Below are 10314 nucleotides of genomic sequence, written 5' to 3'. Positions count from 1 at the left end.
AGTCTGAGCTTTTTAACCTGCACTCCCTCGGCCTCCTTGGACAATATGACGGGAAATCGGGAAACAATGAACTCGTCAAATTTCTATTATTCAGAAGCGTTTTCATCCCCCCCCTTCTGATTTTAAGAGTAACGCATGGTTATTTTAGAAAATTGGAAAATAATGGGAAATTGTTTTCCTAAATTCTTTTTTACATGTGCGGATTTCCTCCCAGGTGTTAATTATTGTCAATAATAATAATAATAATAAACTAGCAATGAGAACTGGAATATACCAGGCATGCTGCTAAAAACTTTACACACACTACTTTATAATAAAAAGCAGGTACTATTATAATTGCTATTTTACAAATGCAGAAATGGAGGCACAGAGTTTGCTGCCCTGATCACATAGCAGCAGCAAAGGAGAATCTGAACACAGGTTTTCTGAATCCAAATCTTGCAATGTTTAACCTCAGTGAAACTACATCCCGAGAGCTGGGTGGTATCATACACTATATAAGGCTTTATGGCCTGATTTTTTTTGTTTTTGTTTTGTAGCCACAATTGATACAAAAAAATGGCTGCCACCACTAAACTCTTTTCCTTTCAGACTTTTTCCCATTGTTACTTCAACTGGGCAAACCAGGAATTACGTCTGCTGTTGTTATTCCTCACCTTAAATAAGCAGTGGAGGGGGGTCTTGTCTCACTGATATAGACACTCAGAGATTTATTCTTGTAGCAGTTATTATAATGGAAAATGAATAATTTATAGGCTAATTGGCCACCTGTTTCCCCCGCTAGAGTGTAAGCTCTGGAGCTAGGAGCACAAATTGTCTCTCACTGTGTCCCCAGCCTGTAGCACAATGCCTGGCTCAGAGTGAATGAGTAAGTTTCCATCTGTTACCTATAGTCATGGGACAGGATCAGAGAAAGAAAGGGGGGAGGGAAGAGAGAGAGAGAGAGAGAGAGAGAGAGAGGGAGAGAGAGAGAAGAAACGGGGGGGGGGTGCGGGGAGGCGAGTCACTGAGAGCCACACTCTTCAGAAAAGAAGTGTTACAGCAGGATATGATGGGTTAATCTGCCAGGACCTAATGGGTTAGTGATCGTGGAGATTGGCAGCAGATGGATCACCCTTTGGCAATCTCACTGCGGGTCATGGGACTTTGTGTCCTGGTTGCTGGAACAATGAGCTATGAGAAGGTGCTGTACCCTAGACCTGTGGCCTCCCCACTGGGATTGACATAAATCGGTGGGAGATGAGGCCTAAAGGTGATTAAGACTAGGGGGGCGGGGCTTATTATTCATCCCAACTTGGAATAGGGAAGCCACCACAGCATCCCACAAGCACTCTTCCCTGTCATCATTGTGTAATACACAATAATGGTCACCAGGGAGCGCCATTACTGCATTAGTAATTCAGGACCTTTAGATATTTCTATGCAGCATGTTGTTTTAATTTCTGCCCAGGTGTAGTAATCTCATTTAAAAGGAAAGAAAAAAAAATCTTGGTTGGCTCTCAGCATTAAATCTGTGACAAGTTGCCTCATCCCAGAGAATCGCACATGTTAAGGTGCTGGAATATTTTATGTCAAAGAGAACATCAGGGGATAAAACCCACAGCCCACACCCCGATCTGGAAGGAGAAAGGGCAGGAGCTGGGGAGACGTGAGGCCCGTGGTTGCCATGGGGGAGATGAAGCAGCAGCCAGGCCGTGGGATTTTTGCGTGGGCGGTGCCGGGTTGAAATCCCAGCTCTGTCACGTTGGGGCAGGGTGACTTTGGGAAAGGTGCATCCCCTGAGCTTCGGTTCCTCAGGACCTTGGGGGAGGATTAAGCACCATCATGGCAATCCATTCATCATGCCTGGCCCTGAGCAAACTTTAATACATGTTGTGGTCACGAATTTACATTGGGCTTGGGAGGTTACTGGATTAACCTCTGCCTCTACTTCCTCCCCCTCCCCCCCCCATCCACTAACTTCTAAATTTTTTTTTTAAATATATTTTATTGATTTTTTACAGAGAGGAAGGGAGAGGGATAGAGAGCTAGAAACATCGATGAGAGAGAAACATCGATCAGCTGCCTCCTGCACACCTCCCACTGGGGATGTGCCCGCAACCAAGGTACATGCCCTTGACCGGAATCGAACCCGGGACCCTTCAGTCCGCAGGCCGACGCTCTATCCACTGAGCCAAACCAGTTTCGGCCTAACTTCTAAATTTATGAGGGAAGAGATTGTAGGTTTTCCTTCCTCATCATCATATTCCCAGCACCCAGAACAGTGCCCGGTAATTTATAGGCTAATTGGCCACCTGTTTCCCCTGCTAGAGTGTAAGCTAGTACACTAGGCTCTTGGTAAATGTATGATTGATAGAGAAAAAAAGAAAAAGAAAGAAAGGAAGGAAGAAAGGAGTGGATAGGAAATTTGTTCTTCTAAGTATAGAATAAGGCCGTTTAAAATATTTGATACTGCCCTCAACCAAATGTTAGAATACAGGCAATATTCAGAGGGGTCAGGGAAAATCTAGTGAGCGGCCCAGAAGGTATGAGCTGCGAGAAGGTGCTGTACCAGCCTGGGAGGTGGAGCCAGGGAGTGGGCCCGGAGATGAGAAGGCAGTCGGTGGGTTGCCTTGGCAACTTTCCAACCTTCCACTCCAAGGTCTCCATCCTTAGCAAGGGCATTCCAGAGCCCTAAGACTGAGCGCAGGGCCACATCTAGACACCACACCCAGGCGGGGAAGACAGGGTGTGGGTCCGTAGCCATGTTCACGGCGTGGCCCTTTTCCTTCTTCTTCCGTGGCTTTGTCCAAAGAGCCCGGCACTTCTTGGTGAACAGCAGCCTGAGCGGCTGGGGCGGCCTGTGTCGTCCGCGCTGTACCGGCCACAGCTGCACGTGAGATCTCAGCTGCTTCCTTTCGTGTCTCCCTGACGTTTCCCAGCCTCTCGAAGGACCGCTGGATCCACATGCACACGGAGAAAGCGGGACGTTCAGAAGCAGGAGCCCTTGGCACCCATCAGTACTGCCGCCGCCTCTCCCCGACACGATGCATCTTGGGTAACATCTCGGGCCGCAGTGTTTTTAACACATTGTCATTTCGGGGTAAATTATTACTCAGGGATGTCTAGCGAGAGAGGCAACCTGATGTAATAGAGAGGAAAAGATGTTTAGCATCTGGGTTGGGTTTGGATCAAACCCCTTTGCTTATCGGCGGTGTGACCTAGGGCAGTCCGTGAACTGATCTGAGCCTCTGTTTGCTGTAAAATGGGGATGCTATCAACACGTACCTTTTGTTGTCACAAAAATTAGAGATAATGTATCCAGAACCTGGTACACAGCAGGCCCTCACTGGCTAATAGTTAATAACATGGTCTTGATACAAGATCCTAATATATTCAGGTGTAGTGTGTTATTGGGCAGAAATTTTGATTAATAAGTATCCAGACTTAACCATATACTAGTACATAACTTTGTTCTTATTACTTCGTTAGTTTTAACCTTGTGTTGACGTAGAGAGCCACTCAGCCATCGATGGGCTTAGTGAAGCCAAGTTCATAGTCAAACCCTGCATGTTATTGCTGCTGAGGTCTGGACCCATCATTTACCGTTGTCGTCACACTCAACCATTTAAATACCCACATGACGCCCTTCAAGAGCTCTCCATCGGCCATGGTAACTGGCACAGTTTAAGAAAGTGGCTAATTTATCATCCTGGACCCGCAGTTAGGAGACACAGAGCAGAGGCCCCAGCAGGCTCCGCATGGCCATGGAGCAAGAGTGAGAAGTAGGCCTTGGTTATTTCCAGCCACTGAGATTTTGGAATTGTTTGTTACTGCAGCATAACCCAGCCCATCCTGACTGATAGAGTCCAGACCACCTCCCACCAGCAAACCCACATCATCTGTAACGTAAAAACCAATGAATGCATGATTGGCTGGATGCGTGAATGAATCAGTTTCCTCCTCCCAGGCCCTTTCCCTTTGGATCATGTCTTGGAATGACTACAAGTCAACCGAGGCCACTGTGTGTCTCTTTTTAGACAGCTTCGGCCAGTCCTCCCTCAACTCTGGAGCTCCAGGAGGCTATGCTCAGCTCCTGGCTCCCATCACTCCTGGCCCCTCCGGTCCCTCCCCGGTGGGTGGGCTGCGTTCTGGACATTTGGCTGCTGCCACCTGCAGTTTGAGCAGCGGACCGCCTGCTGTGACCACACCCCAAAGTGGGGGTTGCCTCCAGCCCCTAGGGAGCTAGTGGCTCAACCATGGAAGGGAAGTCAGGTCTCTGGCCTCCATGCTGGTGCCTTTGGCCTCTACCCCTCCCCAGAGGCCTCTGGTTGGCAGGTGTCCCCAGCTCTCTGCCTCCCGGCACGAGGCAGGGCCACATGACTCGCCGCAGCCTCAGGGCCGGACTTGTCACTCCTGGACTCCAGCCTGGACTTGCTGGGCAGGTCTCTCTCCTCTGCCGTGTGACGTTGGGCAGTATTTGAGATGGTGGCTGCTCCGTCAGCCTGAGGTCCGGGTTCAGGGTGACCGGGATCCAGTCCCCTAGCCCAGTGGTCGGCAAACTCATGAGTCAACAGAGCCAAATATCAACAGTACAACGATTGAAATTTCTTTGGAGAGCCACATTTTTTAAACTTAAACTTCTTCGAAGGCCACTTCTTCACAATAGACTCGCCCAGGCCGTGGTATTTTGTGGAAGAGCCACACTCAAGGGACCAAAGAGCCGCATGTGGCTCGCGAGCCGCGGTTTGCCGACCACTGCCCTAGCCGACCTCTGATGGACGCGTAGAGTGACTAAGACATAAATCCCCACTGGTTTGAAGCCACTCAGATTTAGGAGTTTTTGTTACCACAGCATTCCCTACCAGGGGTCCTCAAACTTTTTAAACAGGGGGCCAGTTCACTGTCCCTCAGACCGTTGGAGGGCCGGACTATAGTTAAAAAAAAACCACTATGAACAAATTCCTATGCGCACTGCGGGCCCGGGACAAGTCGGCTGCTAAGCAGGACAGGCAGCGGCACCCGGCGGGCCGGATAAATGTCCTCAGCGGGCCGCATGTGGCCTGCGGGCCGTAGTTTGAGGACGCCTACACCTGGCTGATAGGACACATTTACCATCTAGCTCAGTGGTCGACAAACTCATTAGTCAACAGAGCCAAATATCAACAGGACAACGATTGAAATTTCTTTGGAGAGCCAAATTTTTTAAACTTAAATGCCTTCTAAAGCCACTTCTTCAAAATAGACTCGCCCAGGCCGTGGTATTTTGTGGAAGAGCCACACTCAAGGGGCCAAAGTGCCACATGTGGCTCGCGAGCCGCAGTTTGCCGACCACGGATCTATCTGGTTGCCTGGCATCTCCATGTCCTTCCGTTTGGGGGCGCATTCTCCGCTTTCTGAGACCTGCATGACAATGCCAGACGCCTGCTGCTCCTGCTTCCCTCGCGGCTGAGGTGCAGGCACGGGGCCAAGGCCCGCGGAGACAGGGCCGCAGCTGCGGTGCCTGGGGCTGTTCGCGTGACCCTGCCGCGCTGGCTCTGTAGCAAGAGTTTGGACTGCGATTCCGGCTGTGCAACCTCGCTCTCCTCTGGCCGGCTTCCCAAGCCCCGTTCTCCAGCCTTCCTTCTCTTCCGTGAACTGCCCCGTCTGCTCTCCATCCATTCCCTTTCTGCTTACATCACCCAGGGGTGCAAGGTGCTTGACACGGCCAGTGGGGTGGCGGCGCAAGGCTGCGAGGGAAGCAGGAGGGAAAGATGGGGGGAGATGCAGCTGACTTCTCTTCCCCACCATGAGCTTCTCCTGAGAGCACCCTTTGTGTAAGCCCGGGGCAGGCTAAGGGGGCGGGGGTTCTGGTCAGATGCGGTCAGCCTTTGGGCGTGTGAGCCTCACTTCTCTTATCTGTAAAATGGAGCAAATAATAGGACCTCACTTTTAAAGGGTGGTAGAGAGCAAATGCATTTGAAAGAGGATGTATTTGAGAGCGTTCTAGAAACCGTAAGACCCCCGTGCAAGTTTACCCCATTTATTCTTGTGTTAGCTTGCCTGAATATGTCCAACCGGGGAAGCTTGGTCGAGGTGACAGAGAAATGGAGGCTGCCCTTTCTGACTCCATTCTGTCCCTCAGCCCCTGGGAGGTCGCAGGCCAGTCCTCTCACCCCCAGGCCCACCGGAGCTTCCGCCCAAGAGACCTGAGACCCCAGATTGAAAGTAACGCGAAGATTCCCTCTGACAGCGTGCCTCGGCCCGGTGCTGTGATCGCCTTTGCAAAGACGACTGGGAGACACAACGACGCTCCCTCAAAGGCATGACCCCAGTGTCATAGCAGCCTGTCATCCACTGATCCTTGTCCCCCGCCCGGGAAGGAGCCCGAGGCACCCCTTCCCCTTCCCCTTCCCCTTCCCCGCCATCGAAAGCGCTTTATTGAGGAAGGGCGGAAAATGGCTGAATCGGCCTTTTAAAATTAGCACGGGACCTGAATCAAAGGCATTGGGGAGAAGAGAACTTTCTCATCCGCGTGGCTGCCAACACCCCGCGCCCCCCTCCCTCCCGGCTGAAGCGCGCCCTTGTTCTCGCGCTCTGCCCCAGATTCACGGCCGCTCTCCGAATCGTTGGCAGTTTTCTCCGCGCTGTCCTGACAACCCCCGGCCGTGAAATTAAAAAGCGAGTCACCGAATCCTGCTCCTAATGGCTTTGTCCTTGCCAGCGCTCCGACAGAGAGACCTGGAAGAGGGATTCTCGCGGGGCCCGCGGTGGCTGGAATGCCCCAGGAATGGCCATGGGCTTGGGTGGGAGGCGGGGAATGTGCAGTGTGCCAGGAACGAATGAATGAGAGAGAGAGCATGAACTTTGGGCTTTAAATGGGAAAATTCCAGAATGCTGAGCTGGCACCTAGCCCACCCCAGCGCCCTCTGGGCCCAGCTGGGCCCGGGGCTCCAGGCTGGCGGCTGGGGAGTCAGAATTTGGAAAGGAAATGGCTCCAAACTGGAGCAGGCCTGGGAGGCCAGCCCACCTAGCCAGCGTTCATCTGTCCAAACCGCCCCAACCAGCGTCTCCCCTGAGCTCAGACAGCAGCACTAACCCCACATACCGTCACCCCCCCCCCCCGCGACTCCCCGCCCCCCCGGAGGAATTTTAAGAAATCCTCAAAACCTGAGGAGTTTTAATTACCCTTAATTCAGGAATTTTAATTTTAATACCATGTGGCAGGGCTCACCACCAGGGTGTCCCTGAGTGCGGGAGGGTGGGCTCAGCCTGGCGCTGGGTCCCCGCCCTTGGCCATGGGAGACACTGGTGGGAAGGCAGGAGCAGTGGCACCCAGGGGGCGCTGTGTTCTGCATTGTCCCTGACCTGGAGAGGTGCGGGGACCAGGGACAGAGGCCTCAGCTCTGCGTCTCTGGGGGCCATGGGATCCGGTCTGTGACTTCACAGCCAGGGACCTTGAACAAGTTGCTTTACCCGCCCCCCCCCACCCAAGTCTGTCTCCTTATCTGTGAAATGGGCATCACCATGGCAACCACTCAGGGAGGCTGCAGAGCGAACAAAGGCTGCCCTAGAGTCTGTGCTCCATAAAAATACAAACCAGCAGTGCCGTCCTCCCCCAGACTCAGCACCCACTCCCACACGGAGACTCTCCGGAGAGTGTCGGCCTCGTCCCCAAGGGGGCTGGGGCTGCTCTCAGGACCAGGCAGGCCTGGCCTGGGAGGCTGAGCCGGTCCTCGCTGCTTCACTGCGCACGTGCAGCAGTCACTGGCCCAGGCGATCATTCACACAGACGTTTGCCCAGTGCCCTCCTGTGCCGCCGCCCTACGCCGGCCTGGGCCGAGAGACTCGGGAAAAGGCGCACAGTCTCAGTTCGTGCAGCTCACAAGCCGGCAAGATGCCAATAAGCAAAACCAAGATCAGAATCACTTGGGGTTCAGGTGGTCAGGGAAGGCCTCTGATGGGAGGCGGCGTTGGGTGGAGATGCTCGGAGATGTGGCCTCTGTGGACTGAGCAGAGGGGCGGGGGGAAGGTGGGCTGTGGGAGCCGCTGGGAAGCCATTCCAGAAGTGGGCCCAGAGGGTGGGCTGCGCTCCCACCAGCACCCCCGAGGTCCCCTCCAGCCGCTCTTCGCCGGTACCGGCTGTGCCTGCATTGAAGGACAGGCCTTGCAGGATGGAGCCGAGCGCCCAGACTCAGCACGTATGTGTGGCCCACCGCCCAAGTGCGTCCCCCTGACCTCGGGGTCCCACCTGGGGGGGGATGTACTTCCCTCCGTACGTGGAGTGCAGGCTGCCCTGCTGGAGCCAGGGACGCCCTGCCCGAGTTGGGCCCCATGATGGGCCCGTCCTCTAGGCCCCCAGTCTGAGCACCCCGAAGACCAGGCACCCCTGATCCTCGCTGCACCCAACGGAGGACCTGCGGCCACATTCGGAGGTCAGATCTGGGGTCCCAACACCATGTTGGCATGACCAGCAGTTCATACAGTGCTGACCCCTTCCGGGCAGGCAGCCAAGGCCCTCTGCTCATAGGGAGCCTGAGACTCCTCCTGTCCAAAGAAGCTAAGGAGCTAAGAGGCATTTAATCCAGCCTCATTCATTCGTTCATTCATTCATTCATTCATTCATCCATTCATCCTTCCATCCATCCATCCATTCATCTATTCATTCATCCATATATCCATTCAATAAATGTTGACAAGCACCTACCGTTCACCATGCATTATAGTAGTGCCAGGTTACATACTATATACACATGGAGAACTCCGTGGTGAACAAAATCGCAGCGATTATGGTCCGCAAGGACAGCAGTAATTTTAATTGAACAGACACAAAATAGGCAAACCCCAAAATACATAATTCAGAACCACAATAAGTGACAGAGAAAGACAAGGACAAGACATGCCACATACTCTGCAGGTCCGCGTTTGGTCAAACCTGATCCATGGTACAGGTATGAACACTCAGGTGAGGGCCGAGTCAGGGACAAACGCCAGGGGTGCCCGGGTCACCCGGACGGTTCATTATTCAGAATGCGGGCCAAAGTGAATGCACCCGAGCGCCGTGCTGTAGGGAAGGTCTGACGTCTGCCGGTGTTGAGATTAGCTGCCAAATCGGACGTTCATGGAAGTGGTTAAATCCCATGATCGATGATCGGTGATCGATGATCGGTGACTGGTGGGTGCCAGGCCCCCGGGATGCGAGCTGTTAGCTTGGAGGCCCTTGAATGTGGTTCATGCTATGGCAGCTTAGGGTCACGTGGCGGGCACGGCGGCGGGGGGGGGGGGGGCGGTTTGCATGCCAGGAAAGTCTCTTTTTAGGTTAGGCAAAAGAGAATTCACGCTTGAGAAAAGATGCTATTTCTGCCTCCAATCTGATTTTGTACCCCTTTCAATTCTAAGCTCTGTGTCCCATTCCAGAGCAAAATCTTCCTCCCCTCCTCATCTTCCTCCTCCTCCCTTCTCCCCCTCTTCCCTTTTCTCATCTCCTCCTCCCTCCTCCTCCCCCTCCCCCCTCTCTTCCCTCCCTCCCCTCCTTAAATCAATCCCATTTATTTGCCTTGGATTTGGGGTGTAGTAGCGATCTGGAGATGTAATGTTCCCGGGAAATCAGATGACCCCGGATCTATGGACCTAATGTACAGGGCCTCCTCTGTTTCTCTGTAAGACGGGCGCGGTTCAAAACCACCTGAGCACCTGTTTGTTTCTGCCCATCTTCCGGGTTCTGGGAGGGGGAGCAGGAACGAGAGGGACAGTGGCCTCCCTCTTAGCAGCTCCTGTCTGATGGCGCCTCCTCTCTGCTGGGGGCTTTCTATCTGAGGACACTCGAGACGGACTGCAGCAGGGACTGTCCACGCGGAAGCCGGAGGAGAGGCACCGGCCCGAGACGCTCGCGGGCGTCAGGGCCCTGTGGGCGGCAGGCAGGCTGTGGATGGCGTTTGGAATGATCTGGAATCAGGCGGGGGGAGTTGGGAGAGAACGGGCATGATCGTGGGACCAACTTGTCTCCCCACCTTCCCTGTCCCCACCCCTGGGGCCTGCCTTCTTGTTTCTGGCCATTCTCCCCTCACTGAGTCCCCTCCCCAAATCTTTTTGGTATCGGACCTTCACCCCTTCCTCTCACTGACAGTGACCGGCCTGCCCACTGTGCACGCCGATGTCCCCGCACCATGGAGACAGTGAGCGGGCAGGAAGGCGTGGACACTGGCTCCAGGAGGTGTCCTTCACAGCGGACGCGCCCGCTGCGAGCCGCTGTTTCCTCGTCCCTAAAACAGATTCCAGAGCCCCCAGAGGCCGTGCTCAGCAGGGACCTGGCCGAGCGTGTGCACTGCCCTCAGGGGCTGGCGTGGAACGTGCTGG

The 10314-nt window shown here is 53.9% G+C and overlaps 1 protein-coding gene across 4 annotated transcripts in view; it reads left to right on the top strand.

The window, feature by feature from the left end:
- The window catches only part of CPEB4 (cytoplasmic polyadenylation element binding protein 4), a 354407-nt gene that overhangs the window by 136544 nt on the left and 207549 nt on the right, over window positions 1–10314 (top strand). The gene's annotated exons all lie outside the window — the stretch shown is intronic.

The sequence above is a fragment of the Plecotus auritus genome (genome assembly GCF_963455305.1).
Source record: "Plecotus auritus genome assembly, chromosome: 6".
Classification (NCBI taxonomy): Eukaryota; Metazoa; Chordata; class Mammalia; order Chiroptera; family Vespertilionidae; genus Plecotus; species Plecotus auritus.
The sequence above is the reverse complement of the archived record's forward strand: the minus strand, read 5'-3'. Positions and strand labels throughout refer to the sequence as shown.